This window comes from Canis aureus, chromosome 15 (genome assembly GCF_053574225.1).
Source record: "Canis aureus isolate CA01 chromosome 15, VMU_Caureus_v.1.0, whole genome shotgun sequence".
Classification (NCBI taxonomy): Eukaryota; Metazoa; Chordata; class Mammalia; order Carnivora; family Canidae; genus Canis; species Canis aureus.
The window spans coordinates 44,262,076-44,286,811 of NC_135625.1; the positions used below are offsets into that span (position 1 = coordinate 44,262,076).

Sequence of the window (24,736 nt, forward strand, 5' to 3'; positions counted from 1 at the left end):
GGTGTCTTATGGTTTGTCTCCCTCTCTAATTTCATCTTATTTTTCCTTCCCTTCCTCTATGTTCATCTGTTTTGTTTCTTAAATTCCACATATAAATCATATGGCATTTGTCTTTCTCAGACTTATTTCACTTAGCATGATACCCTTTAGTTCCAACCATGTGGTTGCAAATGGCAAGATTTCATTCTTTTTGAAGGCTGAGTTTCATACATTATATATATGTATGTATATTATTTTTAATATATATTCCATATATATTACCCATATATATATATATGACACATCTTCTTTTTCTACTCATCTGTCACTGGACATTGCTGCTATAAACATTGTGCAGATGCCTCTTTTTTTTTAAGATTTTATTTATTTATTTATGAGAGACATACAGAGAGAAAGAGGCAGAGACACAGGCGGAGGGAAAAGCAGGCTTCATGCAGGGAACCCAACGTGGGACTTGATCTGGGGACTCCAGGATCACACCCTGGGCTAAAGGCAGTGCTAAACTGCTGAGTCACTTGGGCTGCCCCTTGCAGGTGCCTCTTTGAATAACTATTTTTGTATCCTTTGGGGTAAATACCCTGTAATGTAATTGCTGGGTCATGGGCTAGTTCTGTTTTTAGCAAGTATGGATATTCTTGCAGTTTTTCTGAAAATACTGTAAGGGAATGGGAAATTTCTTTTTTTTTTTTTTTTTTTCCAGAATCCCATAAAGCAGGATAGTTCAAGTTCACTATTGAGAGCACACAAGCCTTCCTTCCGTGGAAAACTCAGTGATGGTAAAAATGCCTCCCACAGCGCACCGCACTGCAACAGACATCGGCATAAATTAATAATTTACAAGTACCTGAGCAAGTATACAGAGCACCATAGCACAGCACAGCACTGACGGCAGTAGCTCAAAATTCTTAAAATAATGGTGTTTTAAACATTAAAAAAAAATTCTAAAAGTTGGTACAAAAAACTAACTCCGACTGGAGTTGAAAGATAGTGCAAACTTCTGTCTTCACTGTTGAAAAAAGGTGTCAACTTGCTTCTCACTTAGTACAGGTGGTGTGGGGGGGCCTGGGCCCTTGAGGCGGGTGTCTCGGAACAGGTCTGAGGGGCACCAGGCGGAGCCCGGACTCCTGCTGTCCCGGGGCCCTGGCTGAGGCGCGGTGAGCCGGGTTGTCTTGCTCAAAGGATCTGCAGGCAGAGGCTTCTGAGGAGGGTTTGGCTTACGAGTTCCCTGGATCTGGCCAGATTAGGGCTTTGGTGTTGTTCTAATGCAACAGGGTTAAGTACTTTATGAATCCTGGTCAGTCATAACAGCAGCAGCCAGAAGAAGTTGTGCTCACTTCCAGATGTACCTTCATATACTGATAAATATCAGCATAACTGCCTCTTGCCAACTTTGTGTCATGGGGATTGCAGGATGTCTGTCCCAGGCATGGTCAGGAATGAATTTCACTTTGTCTCACACATTCTCATCCTTCCTCCAAAAACATACATGCACATAGCAAGGGAAAATAAATACAAGTCAGACAAATGAGTCAAAGAAAAAAAAAATAAGGGTAAGGACCTATGGTGTGAACCAGGGCGGAAGTTTAAGTTACTCTGCAAAATATACACCATAATGTCCTGTGTATTGTGCTAGAAGTAGGAGACACACTTAGCTCTTGCCTTTTTAGCAGTCAGCAGGTAAGACGACAAGAATTCCTTACCTCCCTCACAGTGTCCCTAAGGCAAGGACTCAGGAGAAGCACAGCTCTTTCTGATCCTGGGAGATCTTGTGGGACAGAGAGACCTGTCAACAGTCATAGCAGCTCAAGGTGGCTGAGGCTGATGAAGAGTTTGGGTTCTAGAAATCCCAATGAGGGAGGAAGTGTGTTCCTATTCTTGGCCTGAGAGGGTTTTGGGGGTGGTGACCCTTGCAAAAGGGGCAAGGGGAGTTTGGAAAAAGTAAGTCCTATTTAATCAGAGTGGAGCTTTGTGTGGAGGCATCTGAGGGGCAATGTGGGCAAATTTAGGGATGGCTAAATGGTTTGGACTTTACCAGGTAAACAGTGGCAAACTGTTAAGTGTTTGGGGGCAGGGAAGTGACATGATCAAAGTAGTATTTTTGAAAATTTCTAAGTGCTCATGATGGGAAAACATTGCATATACTAATTATCAGTTAATATAAAATAAAAACAATACACTGATGGCAAGAAAAAAGAAAACGTATTCAATTAGATCGTTTTAAAAACACAGATGCATTTCCAGTGATCATGCATTTCTGAAGGATAGGAATTATGCACAGAGCATAGGAATTGTGCAAATTTGTTGTAGCTTCAGTCTTTGGTTTCCACTGTGTAAACAGGAAAATGGATAAGAAATGAAAGCCTTTTATGTTTTGAACCTTTCAGGCATCCAAAGAGGGGATTGTCGGCACGGAGTTCTAGATTTCTGGGGAGAGAGTTTGCTGAGGCCCCTGCCCCATCATGCTCCAGTCTGTGACTGGCTAGACAGGCGGGGCCTGTGGAGAGCTTCCTGGCCATAGGGATATTTGGTGCCTGCCATGGAGCAGTGCCCAAGGCTAGATTAGGCAACACTTTGGGGGCAAAGGATGAGAAACTAGAAATGGTCTTTTGTCTTAAAGAAAATAGCCTTCAGGAACGTGGTATGGGTTTGTGCTTCCTGGATGACCAAGCTGGGGTGTTGCTAACTGTTCCCCAGGAACTCAGGGAATTGGGTCCTGGGAACCAGGGCACACTAGCTGGTGTGGTCCTTGGTGTTACCCTAATTCCCAAATGACACAAAGAGGAGGCACGAGAGGCTTTTTGGAGTAGTGGAACTGTTTTTTACTGTGATGATTATACAATTTATTACATTTGTCAGAATCCATGTACTGTATACAGAGTCTGGGGACTTGGCAGTGAACTCAGAGCCTCGAGGCTTGAAAGGTCACTGTGCTGCCACATTGTCCACAACCTCCTCTTATATTGTTTGATGTCTCTGTGACCCCCTAGGAGAGGTATTCTGTCATAAGAAGAAAAGTAACAATCCATTTTACATAGGCCATGGCAGCAGGGACATAGTAAACTTGGCCCTTGCTTCTGTCACATGAGGTAACTTGCCCTTGAACCTGTATTGAATGAGATACAATGGTAGTGGCTTCCTCCAAGGAAATCGGAATTGCTCATTAGCTACAGGCAATATGAGGAGAGGTAAGGGGCAGCTCGATGCCACACAGACTCCTCTGTGGTTGTGTTCGGGGCCAGGGGCAGGCATCCTCTCTCTGCCTACTGCCCGCAGGGGCTTGGCAGCCACGATGCATCCCAGGGGATGGGACTGCATGTTGTATTTCTGTAGTGGCCTTTCCTAAAGGAGTCTGGGACTTCCAGCAGGCAGCTCCCAACCCCACCCAGGGCCTAGGAGACTCTGTCATTATGGTCACGGAAGTTAGTGTCAAGTGGCCAGTGCCATGTGGTTCTGTGAGGCTTCATGTTGGCTGTGAAGGGATCTGCCCTGTAGCCACTGCAGGAGCTGCCAGGCCCCGTAGAGCTGCAGGGCCAGTGCTGGGTGATGGGAACAGCTTTGGAGGCTGGACTTGCATCGTGACTTTGCTGCTCAGCAGGTATGTGACCTTCAGCAGGTTAGGAACTGAGAGACTCAGTTACCCCACATCACAAACTCAGTTCCCAGCATATATACATTGTAAGTTATGAGGTTTAAATGAGGAAATACAAAGGCACTGAGCCCTGCGTTTGGGACTCAGTAAAAGCTCCTTCTGTTCCTCTTCTTTGTCAAAAGCATTTATTTCTTAAGAGGTTAATTATACAAAAATCCCAACATCTGCATAGTGCAGATACACATATCGGTGAGTAGGAAGGTCATTCTTGGGGAGAAATAGGTTGAAAATGCAAACAGGGATTTTGTTTTCCAATTGAAGATGAAGAAGAATGGAAAGATCTGGAAAGCACTTTGTTCTCAACTTTACAGTGAAAAAAAGCTGGACAAAGAGCAAGTTAACAACTGTTCTTGAACCAAAGAGAGGGTCAAAGGTGTAAGATCCAGAACATAGTGAGAAGCAGGCCTCTGCAGGGAGAGATGAGACACTAGCACTAAGTACTGTGTGAGCAGCTGCCGGATACTGGTAAGAAGAGGCTCCTCAAGAAGTTGAAAATAGAGCTACCCTGCAACCCAGCAATTGCACTGCTGGGGATTTACCCCAACCATACAGATGTATTGAAACACCAGGACGCGGGCACCCCAATGTTCACAGCAGCAATGTCCACAATAGCCAAACTGCAGAAGGAGCCTCAGTGTCCATCAACAGATGAATGGATAAAGCAGATGTGATCTATATATACAATGGAATATTACTCAGCCATCAGAAAGGACGAATACCCACCGTTTGCTTCGATGTGGATAGAACTGGAGGGTATTACGCTGAGTGGAGTAAGTCAATTGGAGAAGGAAAATCATCATATGGTTTCACTCATATGAGGAATATAAGAAATAGTGAAGGAGACTATTGGGGAAAGGAAAGAAAATGAGTGGGAAGAATTAGAGAGGGAGACAAAAATGAGAGACTCCTAACTCTGGAAAACAAACAAGGGGTAGTGGAAGGGAGGTGGGCGGGGGCAGGGGGTGAATGGGTGACGGGCACTGAGGGGGGCACTTGACAGGATGAGCACTGGGTGTTATACTATACGTTGGCAAATTGAGTTTAAATAAAAAATAAAATAAAATAAAATGAAAGAAAAAAAATTCTGTCAGAGCACCTGGAGAATGATGAAGGCTGGCTGCGTGTGCCCTGGTGAAAGTGAGTGAAGCCCTTGGGGTTGCAAATATGAGGTGGTGTCTGTACCTGCTTGGAAGTTTTTTCACCATGAGCTGAGCTATCTTGGTCACTCACAGGAAAGATTGGCAAAGTGTTCTCTGTGGGGTAGAACCAGGGAGGAAATAGCAGCTGCTCTGGGAAGGGCAAGAAACTGCCGGAATTTCTTTTGTATCTCCCCTACAGAACAGAAGCTTTGCTTTGGAAGAGAGGCAAAAAACACCATCATCTTTTGAGCACTACTGAAATCTTTCTGTAGCTGAGGAAGAAAACAGGAAAAAAAACCCTCAACCCTGGGTTGAGGTGGGGGTAAAATTACAAGCTGGGTTCAGGACAATGAATTTGGGAGAGGGCAGGATTACTGAAGGCTGGGCAGGATCACCAGGTAGACCATCCTCCCCAAGATCCAGGAATATAGTACCTGCCTAACACTGAGAGTTAATCAGAACAACACAGGAGGCCCTCTATACCCACTCCACCACGAGACTAATTTGTAAGAGACTATCTGGGGCAAGATGAAAACCAAAGACTGAAGGCCGAGTGTACAGGAATCATAGGAAAACAAATAGACTCTGGCATTCACCCTCACCCTGAACATAGATCGTCACTAGTCTGTGGGTCATTGAGGATTACCATAGCAACAACAAACTTCAAAGCTAGCCCAGCTCCTGATTAGATGAGTTCAAACCCTTACACTAAAGGCTTGGCAGAAGGAAAGGCGTATCCATTTCCAGGCATTAAAAAATATTTACCTAAGTCTCTACTCTCTTATCTAAGATGTCCAACTCTCAAAAAAAAAAAAAAAAAAAAAAAAAGACCAGGCATATGAAAAAAAGGCAAGAAAACTTCCCCCAAAGAAACAAAAACTAGGAGACAAAGCAATCATTAGAATTAGATTGAAATTGAATAATGTTCTAGGTGTTGGAACTGACAGGGAGTTTTTATTTTATTTTTTATCTAAAGATTTATTTATTTGAGAGAGAGATAGAGAGTGCATGCATGTGTGAGTGTGGGGAGGTTCAGAAGAATCTTCAAAGAGACTTGCCTGTCCCCCCACTCTCCCCACCCCAAACCTGATGCGGGGCTCGATCTCATGACCGATTAGATCATGACTGGAGCTAAAACCAAGAGTTGGACACTCAAGCCGCTGAGCCACCCAGGCACCCCTGGGAGGGAGTTTAAAGTAACTATGATTAAGAAGAAATGCTCTAACAAAAGAGGTGAAAAATGGGCAGTATCAGATGGGGCAATAAAAATTAACCAAACTGAAACACAAAGAAAAAAAAAGTAAAACCAACAACAGAAGAAAACTAAGAATGAACCATCTGAGGGCTGTGGGATGGTGTCAGACAGTCTAACAAATACTTTATTGGGATGCCAGGAGATGTGAAAGCAAGAATGGGAAAGGCAAAAAATGTTTGAAAAAATAATGGCTGAGAAGTTTGCAAAGTCAGTGACACGAAATCATAGACCCAAGAAGCTCAGATTATACCAGGCAGGATAAATACACCAAAACAAAACACACTGAGGCAAATAATATTTGTCAAGTTATAAACAACAACAACAACAACAACAACAACAACAACAACAAGATCTTAAAGACAGCCAGGGAAAAAAAAGGACACATGACAGAGGAACAAAAATAAGAATTATAGCAGGCCCCTGTTCAGAAACTATGCAAGTTAGAATATAATGAAGTGACGTTTTTAAAGTGCTAAAAGCAAAGAGCTGTCAACCAGAATTCTATGCCTAATGAAAATTTATTTCAAAAATGAAAGAATGAAAAATTTCCTCAAACAAAAACTGGAAATTCATTGCCAGCATACTAACTCTATAAGAAATATTAAGTAAAGGTCTTTAAGCTATAGGTTTATGATACCAGACAGAATTTGGGATCTATACAGAGAAATGAAGAACACTGTATATGAAATAAATTAAGGTAAAATAAAATTCAATTTTTCTTATTTCTAACTCCAAAGGAACATTGTCCAAAGCAAAATAGTTGCACTGTGTTGTATATTTCTAAAATACTTAAAATTTTTAGATCTATTTATTTATTTGAGAAAGAAAGAGAGAGAGAGAGAGAGAGTGTGTGTGTGTGTGTGTGCGCAAATGCATGGGGAGAGGAAGGGGCAGAGGGAGAGGGAAATAGAGAATATCAAGCTGACTCCCTGCTGAGTGCAGAGCCCAGCATGGGACTCCATTCCACAGCCCTGAGATCATGACCTGAGCTGAAATCAAGGGTCGGATTCTTAACCAACTGAGCTGCCCTAGTGCCCATAACCTATTTTTTAATGTGTATAATGATAATAGCACAAGTTATGGGAGTGAGGAATTAGGAATATACCATGGTAAGGCCCCTACCCTGCATGTGGAACAGAGTAATGGTATTTAAATGTAAGCTCTGATTCACTGAAGGTAACCCAAGGGCAAATACTAAGAATTGCTATAACAGATCAGTCAAACGCACAATGGTACTTTCCTATGTAGGAAAGGAGCACCAAGAGGATGTTGACCAAGGAAGAAAATAGAAGAGGAGTGGTCGGGGAGGTGAGTGGAGAACTAGGGGGGTGAGTTCTTCCAGGAGCCAGAAGAAAAGAGCATTTCATGCAAGGAGAAGTTGGGCGCTTGTGTGAAGCAATACAAAGAATTTGTGGAGCATGAAAATGATAGTGTCTGTAAGCGTCAGTGATCAGGCAGGCTAATTACCATGCTTCCATAATAGTTTCCATAGGCAGGTCCGGAGAGGTCATCATAGAGTTGAGTTGTGAATGGGTGATGAGGAAGTAGAGAAATCTATCCTAGGCTTCTTTTATTTATTTATTTTTTTAAGATTTATTTATTTATTTGAGAGAGAGAGCGTGAGTGCATGCATGCTCAAGTAGGGGGAGTGGCAGAGGGATAGGGAGAGAGAAGAAGATTCCTTACTGAGCATAAAGCCCAAGGCAGAGCTTGATCTTGGGACCCTAAGATCCTGACCTGAGCTGAAATCAAGAGTCAGACAGATGCCCAATTGACCAAGCCACCCAGGTGCCCCCTACAGATGGGAGGTCAGCAGGTGGGGAGCAGAAGGGGGGAAGTGGAATTGCAGGAAGTATTTGTGGTTTACCCAGTAGATGATAGAAGTGTGAAATAATTGGAGTAAGATATAGAAATGATGAAGGAGAAGTCCTTGGATTAAAGTAATTAAAACAGGTGGCAGATCCAGTCTTTGAATGGAGAAACAGCTCCTTTATTTAAAGACAAGCTAAAAATAAGGGAGGTGAAGGCAGAGAGCCCTTTGGATGCAGAGGGGAGGATGTTAAGGTAGACTCATTCTAAGCAAAGTAAAGTAGGGCATAGGTCTTCTACAAGTTTAAATGACTCTCTACAGAGAGTCATTTTTAAAAATATCTTCTGTGGTCTTTTACTACATCTTCTGTGGTCTTTTACTACATCATCTTGTTTTTTTCTCTTGCTTCCAGTCGCCTACTGTATTAGTTTCTTAGGGCTGCCATAACTGAGTACCACACACTGGGTGACTTAAAAAGCAGAAATGTATTGTCCCTGTTCTGAAGGCTGAAAGTCAAAATCAAGGTGTGGGCAGGGCCACATTCCTCCGAAACCTATAGGGGAGAACCCTTCCTTGCCTCTTCCCAGGGGCTGACATTTCACCAGCACTCCTTGGTGTTCTTGGTTTGCAGCTTTGGCTCTCCAATGCCTGACTGTTGTCCTAGGCTTTCTCCCATGTGTTCTTGCCTTCACGTGGTAGTCTGAAGGGCACCAGTTACATTGAAGTAAGGGCCAACCTGTGTATGATCTCATCTTATCTAATTATTATCTGCAACGACCCTGTTTCCCAATAAGGTCACATCGTGAGATAGAGAATATCAGGCAGACTTCCGGCTGAGTGTAGAGCCCAACGTGGGACTGCATCCCATAGCCCTGAGATCATGACCTGAGCTGAAATCAAGGGGATTAGGGCTTCAACATATCTTTTTTGGGGTCCACAGTTCAATTCATGTATCTACTAAATCTTCATCCCTCTTTACAAAATTTTCTTTGAGGGAAGTCCAACTCAGTATCTAAAGCCCACCAAAATGTTACTACCTCCTGCCCACGGCCTTTCATGAACTTCCCTCCCTGCCACTCTCTTTTCTGTGCTCCCCAAATCTCTTATGGGCTCATGATGTGGCTCATCATCCCTCTCTATTCACCCCAGCTTGCCTTCCTGAGAGTGGAAATCATCCAGTGGCTCTGTGTACCCTTGACAGAGTCCAGAAGCACTTCCTTGTGAAATGGCTTGGGATCTCACAAACCAGCACACACTGGGAATTCGGTGATGAAGGGAGAATCTGGGCATTCAGGATCAGGGAGCTAGCTATTAGAGTAGATGGGGATGGATCAGGTGAGCTTTACTGGAAGTGATGGTGTAGCTCGTTGGGAGATGGGAAGAACATTCTAGGCTGTTTCTCAAATGTATTTTTTGTTGTGAGGGAAGATCATGATGGTGCTTCCTTATGATGACATGTTTGAATATTCTGCACAGGGTCCACCTAGTGGCTCATATGGCAGTCAGGTATGGTTACCAGGTTCATTGTTCACAGCCGCAGCTGGGATGCTCCCTGTCAAACTCTGCCCTCTGCACAGTACTGAATATCCTACCTGTGCTGCTATCTGTGTATTTAGGGAGCTCAGTGAGATGGTCACCCATCTTTAGTAAGGTAACAGAGATTGTGCATCCATGCAATTTTTTTTCTTTCTTGGTACTATTTTGGCCAGGGAGGCAATTTAAAAAAATGCAGTGGTTGGCACTTCTGTTTTTTGATGGTGGTAGTTGGAGTGCAGAGACTTGGTGGAGCTAAGGAAGAGCTCTGTGGGCACATCTTTAGGATGTGCTCAGTTTGGTAGTTTGGTAGAAGCACTCCAAGGCCATTTGGGCCCTTAGAGAACAGATGAATGAATTTTCAGGAACAGAGTGTTCAGTGATAGAGGGAGGCAAAGTGAACTGACAAAGTGCCATTACAAGCTTTCCATGGTCCCCTAGTACAGGCAGCTAAAGTCTTCCTCAGCACATCCATCTTACAGTTCCCATGAAGTTGGCTGGTGTATAAAGGAAGGAGTTTGAGTCTTGAAGTTGAATAGCTCTGAATTCTAACCTGGCTTTACCACTTTATTACTTCTGTGATCTGGGGCACGTGGCTTCCTTGGTGATAAAATGGAGATGATATCAATATTTGGGGTTCTTGGGAAGAGTCAATGAGTTAAGAATTGAAAGTGGCTGGCCCACTGGTGCCAGGCACATCAAAGGTGCCACATGCTGTCAGTTTATCCTTTCATAGTTTTAAAAAATATTCATTCATTCATTCATTCATTCATGAGAGATGCAGAAAGAGAGATAGGCAGAGACACAGGCAGAGGATCCCAGGACTTTAGAATCACGCCCTGGGCCAAAGACAGGTGCCAAACCGCTGAGCCACCCAAGGATCCCTATCCTTTCATAGTTTTGAAGAGTGTGGGACATTACAGCAGAGAGGCGGGAAGTGGCTGCCTGTGAAACAAGGCACTTGTCAGCTGGAAAGAAGTAGATTAGGGGATGCTCAGTGTTCTTTTTTAAATTGCCTGAGATACATTGGGCTGTATGTACTCAAGCTTCTGTAAAATACTAATTTTTAAGTGTAGTAATGTTGATTTAGGAGTTTGTGCTATAAAAGTTTCCATGTAAGTTTTATTTGTGCGGTCCCTTTAAAGACATACAAGGTTGGAACACGTTACTTCCTGCCATTCAGCACACAAGATGAGATCCATTATATTTTATCACCAAAGTCCTCTTAGTATTTATTGTTGGACTTGTTAGAATCTCTTCCTTTGTGTCTTTTTCTGCTTCCTGCCCACCGTCCCGCAGGAGGGAGATGTTTTCTGCTGCCATAAAATTGATTGATAAACATTTCAGGATGAAAATAGCAGTTTTAAAACTTTCAGCTTTTGTCTTTTCTCCCCTCAGCCTGCTCAACTATCACTTTTAATGATTACTTACTTTTTATTGGGCCTGTCTTGGCACAAGGACTATGAATTATCCTTTAAAGACACGTAAGAACCTAAAGTTAAATTGCCCCCCCCAAAATATATTTATATTGGAAGTATAAATTAAGAAAGAAAAAAAAGGATGTATAAAGATTGACCAAAACCCTCTAAGGTGGCAGCAGGGTTCTGGTGAAGTGATGGACCAGAGTCAGTCCTCCTTGGAGAATACAGGGGCTATCTAATTAATCCTTTCTGCGGTTCTTTTGGATAAATGTCAGAGAGGAGCTTAAGGGGTGATTCAGTTGAATAAAAGCAGAGAATGTGAAGTAGACAATCTATGAAGTATTTCACGGCTCTCAAGTGTTAAGAGGAGCACAAATGCTGGTGATGAATTCAGGAGCATTGTCTCTGAAACTGGCAAACAGTAAGTAAGACATAATTACAGGGCTTCAGCCCAATTTAACACATTATACAAGAAGTGTTACATGAAGAACTTTTACTGTTTAAACATGCTCTCTTTTATTTTTCACACAGAAAAGTATGGACAGCAATACCACAAGCACTCATGGACCACTCCCTAGAATTAATGAATATTTATAACATTGAGCTATGTTTGCCTCAGATCTTTTGAAATGAAAGAAATAAAACACTTCTCCTCCTTCGCTCCATGGAGGAAACCACTATGGTGACTCTGGTGTGCTTCCTGTCACCAAGAATCCAATCATTACAATGATGTCTTTTACAGGAACCATCCTTTAGTAGATGATTTTACTGCCTTATGATACGTGCCATAAAATCAGGCAGATGACAGCAGCAGCCTTGCCCAGCTGACCCTTGGCTGGTCATTGTTTCTCCACATATGGGCTACAGACCCTGTTCTCTCCTCTTACATAGTCACGCCATGGTAATTTTTAATTACTTATTTTATGGGATGGCAGAGATAATTTATGCCTTTGTTTTTGGTATTTTTTAACACTTTACTTCAGAAATCGCATACATTTGCAAGGATGTGGATTAAGCTGATTCAGTTGCAAATGTTTTCCTAGAAGTATTCTTTCAGGAGGAAAAGTCAGGCCTCCAGGGAATAATAGTGCCTCCTTCCATGCTGTGAAGGGAAAATAAAAAGTAATGAGTCGTTTGCACCCAGTGTGGACATACCCTCCAACCTGGCCTGAATCCATATTTGGTGTTGGTTGTTGGTGTCTAATGGGGACGAAGGTTCTGAGGGGGCCTTTAGAGGAGGAAGGCTGCAATCACCAGGTGCCCCAGGACTCTGTCTTAGACCTATCTGTAGTCTTACCTGCTGTGGGTCTCTCAGGCTGGGCTGTGGTCAGAAACATCTGGGGAGCCTGGCAAGCTCCACGTGCCCGGGCTGTGCTGCGACAGTCACATGTGAACCTGGGAGCGGACTTGAGCCTCAGTGCCTCCTCAGGCTCTGCCAGGGATCCCACTGCTTGCCAAGTTGAGAAGCATTGAGTTAGAGCATTCAGCCATCCTGGCCTTCTCCTAGACTCTTGAACTTACCCAGGGCTTCCTAGCCTCAGGAGCACTCACTATTACCTCTACTGGAACCACTTTATTCTTAGTTTAGATTGTACCTCTTAGGTAGGCTTTCTTTGGCCAGCCTGTCTGGAATTGTTCCCCCTGCCCATCACCAGTTAGATGGAAGCATTGTACCCTATTTATTTCCTTTTTAGTATTACAGTCATCAGAAGTGTCTGTTGATTTGTTTGCTTGCTTATTGTCTCCCCTCCCCCAGCTAGAGTATGAACCCCTTATGGGCAGGACCTTGCTTTCTTGTTTATCACTGTATTCCTGGTGTGTAGTATGGTGCTTGGTGTAATACATACCTATACAATGTTTGTTAAATGAGAATGAATTCTAATATCAAGAGGTATCAACAGATCACTGAATAACTTTGAGGTTCTCTAAGATCTCAAGAAGGGTTAATCTCTTTCCTGAAAAGATGTACCTGTCTCATTGTAAACATTTAATCAGAATGTAGGGCGACATACCCTTTAATCTAGCCCTGGCCTTGTTTTCTGGTCTTGCCCTCAATATCTCCTAATGAATAATAATAATGATAATACTAATAATACAACCAACAATACATGAACGTGTATACAGTAATAATCAGCTTAAAGGAGGCTTCACATACTTTATCTGATGTGATCCTTTTCTGTGGGATGGGTGTGATTATGCACAGATGATGAAACAGGCATAGAGTAGTAAAATGCCATGTCCAAGTCCACATATGTCTAAGAAACAGAACTGGGATGTTTATTGGGTGTCCTATGAAAGGGATGTGTGGGTATGAGACTTCTCCAGGATTAGCAGGCATTTGCCAACCCTCCATGCGATACTGAGGGCCATGCCCTTTCCCTCTGAAAATCTGGGCTTTCTTGTTTTAAGAATTCATAGGGAGTGAACAGTGGATAGAATTAGAGAAAAAATGGAGAGGTGAGGAAGAGGAAGTCTTTCTCATCTTTTGCCTTTCATATGGCTCCCTGTCTTTGGGTGCAGTGCCAAGTCTTGGGCTCCAATGTAGCGGAGTACCTTTAATATAGTGGTTTGTGCACATCTTGTAGAGGTGAACTTCCTAACTCATTGTTAATATTGCGTAGCATGGTTAGGTGAGGACTTGGAGGGGCTCAACTGTATTTGACTCAGTTGGCTTGTAAAGGAAACCTGTCTTCCTCAGTGTATTCCTGGGAATGCCTTAAGCATGGTAGACCAAGAGTTTTAGGAAAAGATCCTAAAATCTGGAGTAGTCATCCATCTGTGGATCAGATTCAAAGAGCCTGCCTAATAGAATTTAAACAGGACTCCCTTGTGATAGCTGTACCCTGCACCCTGTGATGATGGGTGCTGAATTACCGGTATGCTCTATAATTTAGATGCATGTGCTATACATGTTGCTTTGCATGTAGGAAACATTGCATTGTTCTGCCATTAAAACATAAGAAATAAAACATGGCAATGGGATCAGATACTTGACCTCAGAGCCAAACTAAACCACTTTGCTTGGTGTCACCTCACTTTAATGACTCTAAATAAAAATCGTCTCCATCTCTGATACCGTGTTACTTATTTGCCATGCTGGGGGAGGTAGTATTCTTCCTGCTGCTGACCTAGCCCACGTGAAGGTCCTTATCTTAAATCCTGCAGCCGTAAAGGAAATAATTGGTAAACAGGCTAGTGACGGAGGTATGATTGAGTCCCTTAATTCACAGAGCGATTAATGGGGATTTAAATGTTTTAATTGGTTATGCTTCATTGTAAGTGCTTTTGGACACAGAACTGCTTGATTTGTCAACCAACCAAGTGTTTCCTGGCATTTCCATCCATACTGCTGGGGTTCCCAAATCCTGTTTAACTTTGTGCTACTTTTTTCTTGAGCTACCTTCTGGCTCTCTCTGACCTGTGTGAATCTGGTCAGTGGATCAGAAGGGCAGGCCTCCTGCTGACTGGACGGCTGGGCAGCGGGTGGAGCTTCCCCAGAGCCCCCTCCTGTCCCTTTCTACACATCCTTAGGGCTGGTTCCCCCTTTGTGAAATATTTTTAGCTTGAGGGCTGTCTGTTATGTTGATTTTGCTCTGATAAGGGAAGTGAAGGCCGGCTGCACAGGGTCTGTGCTTGGAGTCACGTCCTGGGGGAGCCTGACCTCTAGAGTCACCTGGGATAGGCCACCACAGACATTTATTACTGGGATTTATACTTTCCCCATTAAAATGATTCCTCTTCTTTCCTTGTGGTCACAGACAGAAAAGAGATTCTTCTAGATGCTTTGTGGACTTCAGGCTGGGGACAGGTACTCCTTTAAACCTGATTCACTGTCTTCCAGTGTCTCATTTTACAGCTAGCATGTTTCACATTCTTGATTGCCCACATGACAGTGCCCTGCTGCTCCCGGAGGTGACCATCAGTCTCTGCTGCAGTTTTCCTTTGAGGAAGTAATGCTTCCTTTGAGGATGTTGAGGAAGCTGTGTTGCCCACAACATAGATAGGGATTGAACTGGACTTCAGTGTACACACCATACAGACAATGACTCTGCCCTTTTATGAAATCCTTTTAAAGCTGTAAATGGAATTTTCCCTAATTTCAATGAATTAAATGTTAAATTGGGGAGGAGTTGGTGGGTTCACTGACAGACAAAGAAGAGGATATAAACAACTCTCTTCGATGCTGTGGCTTCCTTTGTAAGGGCCATGTGTGATGTGGGGAGAGATTAGAAATCTATTTTTAAATTAAAAAGAGAGTATTAGTGGTGCTTTGGAAAAATTCATCTAACCCCCCAGTGTAATGGGAGTCCAGAAGGGTGTGTGACTCAAACGCCCCATTCCTTTTCTTGTCTCCTCTTTGGCAACACATTCATATACTGCCCTGTTTTTCCAGGGCTGAGGGAGGCAGGGGCAGAGGAGTGGAGGGGCACGAGAGTGTGAGAGGGCCCAAATGATTTGCCTGATTAACCACTAAATGTGGCTGATTTGGGGAATTCTTAGTCTTTCGTTCCTCCAAAGCTTAAAGAAAAATCTCCCACGTGCGGTGTGGTGGAGCCACAGTGAAGCCTCCACTGTTCTGGAGGCTGGAAAAACAAGTCTGACATTGGGGGTGCTCGTGGGAGTGGATGAGTGTTGGGGGAGATGGAACAGTCTGACTGCCACCACACACTGCCCCCCCTGTTCGCCCCCGCCCCCCGCCCCATGGGTCCACATGCTGTGCGTGAGGTGAGGGAAGAAAAGCCAGAATCATCCTGGGAAGGAGCAGTCGCCTAGAGAACATTGCCATGTGTAGCTTCCTTTGAGGAGAACTGAAATTAGCCCTACTGAGTAGCTTTAGGTTTGGGTATTGTGCATGACTTGGTTTAGAATATGTTTTTGAATAAATGAATCTGGTGACTTTGTATCAACTGGTGAGCCTTGCAAGCGGTAAGAGGATTCCTTGTATTTGGTTAAACTTTGGTTTCCTATGCAAGATGCTAGGCAGACAAGAGTAATCAATCCTCCAGTTACCTGAGGGTCTTAGGAGAAGTAAGCCCTTTCTTATGATGTAGCAACCTTGAGCAAGCTTCTTCTGGGTGTCCCTGCCTTGGATGATTTTGGTCAGTAGATCAGAAGGGCAGTGGCATCATGTTGGCTGGACCCCTTGGCACTGGTCAGAGCTCTTCCATGGTTTCCTCCTGCCCCTTTCTACATATCCTTAGGGTTATAACCTAAGCTTATAAGCTTCCCTTTGGGAATGATTTTTAGCTTGAAGATTGTTCATGGTGTTGATTGATCAGAGAAAATATGGAAGGAAGTGAGAACAAACTAGGAAGGGGGCTGAGGAGGATGAGCGTTGCAGGAGACGGATGCCATCCCTTGGCTCTAGTCTCAGTGGGGACTGTTGCAGGACTGGGCTTCATTTACTGTCTTTACAGGAGACCCTGAAACCCAGTGCTTTTCCTCCTAGGCTAGATTTGTGACAGATCAATCCTTGTCCAGAAGGAGCCATTAATGTGGCACACAAGGCTTTGACTTGGGTCTTGAGGATCCAATCTGGTGGGGACACATGGGGTTGGGGGAGGGATGAGATGGATGTGCATCCAAGTGGCCTGAGTAGTATATGCCAAGGTGTAAGATGGGAAATCCCAGGTTAATTCAGGGCACAACCAAGGGCTAGTTCGGCTGGACGGTTTGGAGTGTGAAGGAGAGAGGTGGGAAGGTGGGAAAGGAGCCGGAAACAGATCCGGGCTAAAGAGTTTGGACTTTATTTGGGTAACATACATCCACTGAAGACTTTGGCGAAGGGTTTGATGTGATCAAAGCTCTACTTTTGAGAGATTAATCTTGTAGTAGTGGATGGTGGTGAGGAGGAATTTCTGTCAGGACACCATGGTGATGGCCTAAGCAGTGTTTATGGTGACACGTAAAGCAGCTATGAAACCAGTCAGATGTTTGACCAGAGTTACAAGAATCTCAGTTCCTACAAGAAATAATTTCTCAAATAGAGGAGCAATTTAAGGGATGACATACAATAAGAATTTTCATTAATGAATTGACAAGGCTTCTTTAAGATTAGTGTGTTTGGGGGGATCCCTGGGTGGCTCAGTGGTTTAGTGCCTGCCTTTGGCCCAGGGCGCAATCCTGGGGTCCTGGGATCCAGTCCCGCGTTGGGCTCCTGGCATGGAGCCTGCTTCTCCCTCCTCCTGTGTCTCTGCCTCTCTCTCTCTCTCTCTCTCTCTATCATGAATAAATAAATAAATAAATAAATAAATAAATCTTAAAAAGAAAAAAGATTAGAAAAAAAAAGATTGTTTGTGGAGATTGGTTTGTGCCGTGTCTATTAGTTTGCTGTGTTTGATAGTGTAGTTAGACGCATGTTCTCTGGGGCCAGACCACCTGGATTTAAAGCCCAATCTCACTGTTTGTTAGCCGTGAGACCTTGGGTAAATTACCAACCTCTCTGCCTCTGTGCTGGCCACCTATGATGTGCTTCATAAGGGTTAATGCCATTGTCATCATTGTCATTAGCATCATTTATTTTTAACAAATTGTTTTACTTCACAGAGATAGAAGATCTTTTCAGTATCCTAAGTATACCTCCTTAGGAGTTGCATTTGGGTGAAAGCACAGACCCCTCCGGCACCAGTGCATGATTTTAGACTCTGAAGGGCTTCTTTTATTACCAAGAAGACTGAAAGAGTTGCTGGCATTGCCTTGGTGTCTTAAGGAGGTTGAATAATTGGGATTCTCTTGGTCTCCTTCCTTCATGGGTTCAAGAGGGCTGCTGCAGCTCCAGCCATCCTGTCTGTCAGGCTGAAGGAAAAAGAATAAAGGTTAGAAGGTCAAAAGAGTACCTGCCCGTTGAATAAGCTATCTTTTAAGTTCCTTCCTAGAAACCCAGCCTAAGGACTTCTGTTAATATCTTATTGGCCATTTCTATCTTCCAGGGATGTGGAAAAAGTAATTTTCTCCATGTATTTTGCGTCTCTCAAAAATACAGATGTTCTGTTACAAAGAAAAGAAGAGAAGGATGGATATTGTGTGAGTGGCTAGCAGTCTCAGCCACAGGGGGAGCTCACTGCAGGAAAGCTACCTCAAGGGTTTCAAAGAATTTTGTCTGTTTCTAAGTTAGCAATTGGTCTGCCTTCTCTCAGATTGACAGCTTCTGGTAGTCTGATCATTTAAGTTTTTAGCATGTGTTCAGTTTTTGCCATTAGCAAGTTTGTTCAAGAAAGAAAATATGATTACAGGAAGATAGGGGAACATACCATGTTTTAGCTCAATTATTAGTATAGGTGTAGGAGGGAAGTCTTAAATTATATCTAAAGATACGTCCTGTGGGTCACAGGATTCTCCCGGAGGTATGGTGGTGAGGAAGGCTTTGTCATACATCCACATCCAGCGTATGGTTGTCTGTAGACAGGCTGATGGTAGTATACAAACACCGTAGACAGCAATCATCCAGAGATGCAGAGAAGGAAGGCAATTAGTCTGATTCTATAGGAAAAAAAAGAGTCAGGTAAGGTATAAACATAAGGAAGGACCAGGGCACCATGTGGTAATGATTTGCTTAACCTCAGGTCAGAGTCAAAGTTGAAGGCAAACCCATGAGCACTATCTAATAAGATCTCACAAGTAAGAGGTTTAGGATCTAGGTCCAGATTTGTAGGAAATAATTCATATTACTAAAAAATATGACCTAACCTTTCTGTGCCTTATTTCTTATTTTAAAATCAGAAGTAATACCTACCTAAGTTTTTGTTTTAATTGTGGTAAAATACACACAACATAAAATTTGCCATCTTGACCAGTTTTAAGTATATAGCTCAAAGGCAATAAAAGTACATTCACATTGTGAGACCATCACAATTTCCAGAATCCTTCACCTTGCAAAATTGAAACTCTGACCTATTAAACAATAGCCTCTCATTCCCCCTTCTCTGGCAATACCCAGCAACCATCATTCTACTTTATTTCTTTGAATTTGACTAGTTTAGGTACTTTATATAAATAGAATCATGCAGTATTTGTTCATTTGCAACTGGCTGACTTTAGTTAGCAATGTCTTCAGGGTTCATCCATACTGTAGCATGCTAACTCTTTTTAAGGATTAAAGGAGTTTCCTTTAAAGGCTGAGTAATACTCCATTCTAATGTCTGTACCACATTTTGTTTATCTACTCACTGTTGATGGATAGTTGGGGTGCTTCCACCTTTCAGCTATTACAAATAATGCTACTGTGAATATGAGTATACACATATTTCTTTGAGTCTTTGCTTTCAATTTTTTTGGGTATATGTCCAAAAGTGGAATTGCTGGAGCATATGGTAATTAAAAAAATGTTTTTTGAGGAACAGCCACACTTTTCCAGAGCAGCTGCATCATCTTACATTCCCACCAGCAATGCTTGATGGTTCCAGTTTCTCCATATCCTCCCCAATACATGCTGTTTCTTGGGGTTTTGTCTTGTTTTGTTTTTTATTTCTTTACTGTTTTGTTTTTTTGTATAGTAGTCATCCTGATAGGTATGAGGTACCTAAGTTTTTTTTTTTTTTTTTTTTTTGACCTCTGAACTTTTTATTGGCCTCCTGCTCCTCCCTGTTTCTGCTGCCTCTACGCCTCAGAATTTTGGTCTCGTTGGTCTCAGACACCACCTTGCTGTCCACCATCTTGTAGGTGGTGGTCTTCTGGATTGTCTGCAAGAAGTTACTGTTGTCCAGGGCATCAGTAAGACTGAAGTCCTCCCTGTCTTCCAACAGGCGACAGTAGGTGGCATCTCAGCCTCCAGCTTGACCTTGACATTCAGCAGGGCCTCATACTCCTGGGCCTGGTGCTGCCCCTCTGCCCAGGTCTGGTACAGCTCTGACTCCAGGTGTAGCAGGACCCCGTTGAGCTGCTCCATATATGACCTCCCTCAGGCTGTTCTCCAAGCTGGCCTTCAGGTTTCTCCTTGAGTCCAGGTTGATCTCCAAGGACTTGGCGGTACGTCTTAGCTCCGTGAGGGTCATCTCAGCTTCTCCTATCTCAGCAGTCTGTGTGGTGACCACTGTGGTCGATCTTCTGGGACCAATACTTGTCCTTCCGGTTCTTCTGAGCCAGTTTGTCATACTGGGCCCGGATATCTGCCATGATCTTGCCAAGGTCCTGAGATTTGGGGGCATCAAACACCACCATCAACCCAGAGTTGGAGATTTGGTTTTGTAGACCCTTTACTTCCTCCTCATGGTTCTTCTTCATGAAGAGCAGCTCCTCCTTGAGAGCCTCGATCTCTGTCTTTAGCTGCAGGCAAGTGACATTGGTGGTATCAGTGACCTTGTGGAACCCATGGATGTCACTCTCCACAGACTGGCCCATGGCCAGCTCTGTCTCATATTTGATTCAGAAGTTGTCAGCCGCAAGACGGGCATTGTCACTCTGTAGAACGATGCGGGCATCGTCCACAGCACTTGCAAAGATCTGAGCCCTCAGGTCCTCCATGGTCTTGAATTAATATCCTCAGTCTCTGACTTGGGGTCCCTTCTTCTCTAGGTGTTCCCGGATTTTCATCTCCTGATCGAATCAGGATAATCAGATAATCTCTCTGATTATCAGCCTCCAGGCTCCTCACTCTCTCTAAGTAGGAGGCCAGGCAGTCATTCAGGTCTCTCATGGTCTCCTCACCCTGGATGCCCTCTATGCCCGCCAGACCCCTGGCCACCCCCGCAGCCGGGCCCCTGGACCACCAGCCACCCCAGAAGCTGGTGGAGCAGGATACAGAGATCCAGGAGCCTGAGCCCCTGTGCCTACATAGACACTGGCCATGTTGCTGCTGATCAGCCAGACACAGTGGCTGGGCGACTGCACAGAGCCCAGGGACCAGTAGTTGGAAGAGAAGGTGGAGCGGGTGGTGAAACTCGTGCTGTTTGGAGAGTAAGAGGGTGACACAGGAGGCCAGGGCTCAGGCTCGAGCCAGGCCTACCTAAGTTTTGTTTTTTTATTTTTTATTTTTTAATAATAAATTTATTTTTTATTGGTGTTCAATTTACCATAAAGAATAACACCCAGTGTTCATCCCGTCAAGTGCCCCCCTCAGTGCCCGTCACCCATTCACCCCCACCCCCCGCCCTCCTCCCCTTCCACCACCCTTAGTTCGTTTCCCAGAGTTAGGAGTCTTTATGTTCTGTCTCCCTTTCTGTTATTTCCCACACATTTCTTCTCCCTTCCCTTCTATTCCATTTCACTATTATTTATATTCCCCAAAGAATGAGAACATACAACGTTTGTCCTTCTACGATTGACTTACTTCACTCAGTATAATATCCTCCAGTTCCATCCACATTGAAGCAAATGGTGGGTATTTGTCGATTCTAATGGATGAGTAACATTCCATTGTATACATAAACCACATCTTCTTTCTCCATTCATCTTTCCATGGACACCGAGGCTCCTTCCATGGTTTGGCTATTGTGGACATTGCTGCTAGAAACATTGGGGTAGAGGTGTCCCGGCGTTTCATTGCATCTGTATCTTTGGGGTAAATCCCCGACAGTGCAATTGCTGGGTCGTAGGGCAGGCCTATTTTTAATTCTTTGAGGAACCTCCACACAGTTTTCCAGAGTGGCTGCACCAGTTCACATTCCCACCAACAGTGTGAGAGGGTTCCCTTTTCTCCGCATCCTCTCCAACATTTGTGGTTTCCTGCCTTGTTAACGTTCCCCATTCTCACTGGTGTGAGGTGGTATCTCATTGTGGTTTTGATTTGTATTTCCCTGATGGCAAGTGATGCAGAGCATTTTCTCATGTGCATGTTGGCCGTGTCTATGTCTTCCTCTGTGAGATTTCTGTTCATATCTTTTGCCCATTTCATGATTGGATTGTTTGTTTCTTTGGTGTTGAGTTCAATAAGTTCTTTATAGATCTTGGAAACTAGCCCTTTATCTGATAGGTCATTTGCAAGTATCTTCTCCCATTCTCTAGGTTGTCTTTTAGTTTTGTTGACTGTATCCTTTGCTGTGCAAAACTTCTTATCTTGATGAAGTCCCAATAGTTCATTTTTGCTTCTGTTTCTCTTGCCTTCGTGGATGTATCTTGCAAGAAGTTACTGTGGCCGAGTTCAAAAAGGGTGTTGCCTGTGTTCTCCTCTAGGATTTTGATGGAATCTTGTCTCACATTTAGATCTTTCATCCATTTTGAGTTTATCTTTGTGTATGGTGAAAGAGAGTGGTCTAGTTTCATTCTTCTGCTTGGATGCCCAAATTTCCCAGCACCATCTATTGAAGAGACGGTCTTTCTTCCAGTGGATAGTCTTTCCTCCTTTATCGAATATTAGTTGACCATAAAGTTCAGGGTCCACTTCTGGGTTCTCTATTCTGTTCCATTGATCTATGTGTCTGTTTTTGTGCCAGTACCACACTGTCTTGATGACCACAGCTTTGTAGTACAACCTGAAATCTGGCATTGTGATGCCCCCAGCTATGGTTTTCTTTTGTAAAATTCCCCTGGCTATTCGGGGTCTTTTCTGATTCCACACAAATCTTAAGATGATTTGTTCCAACTCTCTAAAGAAAGTCCATGGTATTTAGATAGGGATTGCATAAAATGTGTAAATCGCCCTGGGTAACATGGACATTTTCACAATATTACTTCTGCCAATCCATGAGCATGGGATGTTTTTCCATCTCTTTGTGTCTTCCTCAATTTCTTTCAGAAGTGTTCTATAGTTTTTAGGGTATAGATCCTTTACCTCTTTGGTTAGGTTTATTCCTAGGTATCTTATGCTTTTGGGTGCAATTGTAAATGGGATTGACTCCTTAATTTCTCTTTCTTCAGTCTCTTTGTTAGTGTATAGAAATGCCACTGATTTCTGGGCATTGATTTTGTATCCTGCCACGCTGCCAAATTGCTGTATGAGTTCTAGCAATCTTGGGGTGGAAGCTTTTGGGTTTTCTATGTACAGTATCACGTCATCAGCGAAGAGGGAGAGTTTGACTTCTTCTTTGCCAATTTGAATGCCTTTAATGTCTTTTTGTTGTCTGATTGCTGAGGCTAGAACTTCCAGTACTATGTTGAATAGCAGTGGTGAGAGTGGACATCCCTGTCTTGTTCCTGATCTTAGGGGAAAGGCTCCCAGTGTTTCCCCATTGAGAATGATATTTGCTCTGGGCTTTTCGTAGATGGCTTTTAAGATGTCGAGGAATGTTCCCTCCATCCCTATACTCTGAAGAGTTTTGATCAGGAATGGATGCTGTATTTTGTCAAATGCTTTCTCTGCATCTAATGAGAGGATCATATGGTTCTTGGTTTTTCTCTTGGTGATATGATGAATCACAGTGATTGTTTTACGAGTGTTGAACCAGCCTTGTGTCCCGGGGATAAATCCTACTTGGTCGTGGTGAATAATTTTCTTAATGTACTGTTGGATCCTATTGGCTAGTATCTTTTTTTTTTTTTATGATAGTCACAGAGAGAGAGAGAGAGGCAGAGACACAGGCAGAGGGAGAAGCAGGCTCCATGCACCGGGAGCCTGATGTGGGATTCGATCCCGGGTCTCCAGGATCATGTCCTGGGCCAAAGGCAGGCGCCAAGCCGCTGCGCCACCCAGGGATTCCTATTGGCTAGTATCTTGTTGAGAATTTTTGCATCCGTGTTCATCAGGGATATTGGTCTGTAATTCTCCTTTTTGGTGGGGTCTTTGTCTGGTTTTGGAATTAAGGTGATGCTGGCCTCATAGAATGAATTTGGAAGTACTCCATCTCTTTCTATCTTTCCAAACAGCTTTAGTAGAATAGGTATGGTTTCTTCTTTAAACGTTTGATAGAATTCCCCTGGGAAGCCATCTGGCCCTGGACTCTTGTGTCTTGGGAGGTTTTTGATGACTGCTTCAATTTCCTCCCTGGTTATTGGCCTGTTCAGGTTTTCTATTTCTTCCTGTTCCAGTTTTGGTAGTTTGTGGCTTTCCAGGAATGCATCCATTTCTTCTAGATTGCCTAATTTATTGGCGTGTAGCTGTTCATAATATGTTTTTAAAATCGTTTGTATTTTCTTGGTGTTGGTAGTGATCTCTCCCTTCTCATTCATGATTTTATTAATTTGAGTCTTCTCTCTCTTCTTTTTACCAAGGCTGGCGAATGGTTTATCTATCTTATTAATTCTTTCAAAGAACCAACTCCTGGTTTTGTTGATCTGTTCCAGAGTTCTTCTGGTCTCGATTTCGTTGAGTTCTGCTCGAATCTTAATTAACTCTCTTCTTCTGCTGGGTGTAGGATCTATCTGCTGTTTTTTCTCTAGCTCCTTTATGTGTAAGGTTAGCTTTTGTATTTGAGTTCTTTCCAGTTTTTGAATGGATGCTTGTATTGCGATGTATTTCCCCCTTAGGACTGCTTTTGCTGCATCCCAAAGATTTTGAACAGTTGTATCTTCATGCTCATTAGTTTCCATGAATCTTTTTAATTCTTCCTTAATTTCCTGGTTGACCCTTTCATCTTTTAGCAGGATGGTCCTTAACCTCCACGTGTTTGAGGTCCTTCCCAACTTCTTGTTGTGATTTAGTTCTAATTTCAAGGCATTATGTTCTGAGAATATGCAGGGGACGATCCCAATCTTTTGGTATCGGTTCGGACCCGATTTGTGACCCAGTATGTGGTCTATTCTGGAGAAAGTTCCATGTGCACTTGAGAAGAATGTGTATTCAGTTGAGTTTGGATGTAAAGTTCTGTAGATATCTGTGAAATCCATCTGGTCCAGTGTATCATTTAAAGCTCTCGTTTCTTTGGAGATGTTGTGCTTAGAAGACCTATCTAGTATAGAAAGAGCTAGATTGAAGTCACCAAGTATAAGTGTATTATTATCTAAGTACTTCTTCACTTTGGTTATTAATTGATTTAAATATTTGGCAGCTCCCACATTCGGGGCATATATATTGAGGATTGTTAAGTCCTCTTGTTGGATAGATCCTTTAAGTATGATATA

The 24,736-nt window shown here is 43.3% G+C and overlaps 1 protein-coding gene and 1 pseudogene across 12 annotated transcripts in view; one reads left to right on the forward strand and one right to left on the reverse strand.

Annotated features, from left to right (window-relative positions):
* The window catches only part of CSGALNACT1 (chondroitin sulfate N-acetylgalactosaminyltransferase 1), a 327,543-nt gene that overhangs the window by 37,404 nt on the left and 265,403 nt on the right, over positions 1 to 24,736 (forward strand). For 2 of the 12 annotated variants that reach the window (XM_077849415.1, XM_077849414.1), the window contains one exon: positions 7,292 to 7,351. The exons of the other annotated variants lie outside the window; for them this stretch is intronic. The gene's annotated coding sequence lies outside the window, so the exon portion shown is untranslated. The remainder of the gene's footprint in view (positions 1 to 7,291; positions 7,352 to 24,736) is intronic. 12 annotated transcript variants of the gene reach the window in all.
* Positions 18,857 to 24,736, reverse strand: part of LOC144284162 (keratin, type I cytoskeletal 18 pseudogene) — a 54,217-nt pseudogene continuing 48,337 nt past the window's right edge.